The sequence below is a fragment of the Tupaia chinensis genome, unplaced genomic scaffold (genome assembly GCF_000334495.1).
Source record: "Tupaia chinensis unplaced genomic scaffold, TupChi_1.0 Scaffold146052_1, whole genome shotgun sequence".
Classification (NCBI taxonomy): domain Eukaryota; kingdom Metazoa; phylum Chordata; class Mammalia; order Scandentia; family Tupaiidae; genus Tupaia; species Tupaia belangeri.
This window is the reverse complement of record NW_006205908.1, coordinates 181,598-182,403: the sequence shown is the minus strand read 5'-3', so window position 1 is coordinate 182,403 and position 806 is coordinate 181,598.

Sequence of the window (806 nt, the reverse complement as noted above, 5' to 3'; positions counted from 1 at the left end):
GCCAGGCGCATATGGGTACATGCACAACATCCCGAGAAGAGAATGAAGAAGAGATTGTGGTGTGGCCATCTCCTCTTGGGGAGGTATGGTGATTTCTCACTTTCCCTCTCACTGTCTATCTCCTCTCTGGTGAGCACATGTGCCCTATGGCAAAAATCTGGGAAAAAAAAAAAAAAGTTACTTGATCACTTGGCACCTCAGAGTGTTTCAGAAGCCTTTCTGGGGCTACCTGATTTGTGAATCATGCTTTGCTCAGTTAAACTCTGCTAAATTAGATTTGTCTGAAGTTTTTATTTTACAGAAGGAAGGAGAACAAAAAGGAAAGAAAAAAAGAAGGAAAGAAAGAGAAAACGGAAGAAAGAAGATGAAAGAGAAGAAAGAAAGAGAAAATTTAAGAACAAAATGATTGGGAGCCTCTTCCAGTGGGACCTGTCATTATAGTATACCCGCTCTGGACACAGTGCTCAACACAGTCTCATGCTGAGAAAAAAAACATCCCCATTCTTCTCCCTCAGTGTTTACCCCAGATCTGTACACAAAACTCAGTCCAGCCCAAACAGAGTCTGTCCTAAGGCATGGTTCAGTGAGTCAATCAAATTTCCTTTTAAGTTGTATCTCAGACCTTTACAATAAAAATAAATAATAAAAAAAAACTTCACTCCCTCTCTCCTCTTCCCCTCTTTCTCTCTCTCACACACACACACCACTGACAGAAAAATACACACAAACACACGCACACACACATATGTATATATACACACACACATAAAGTCCCCATATATAAAAAGCCCCCTATTTTTTATATA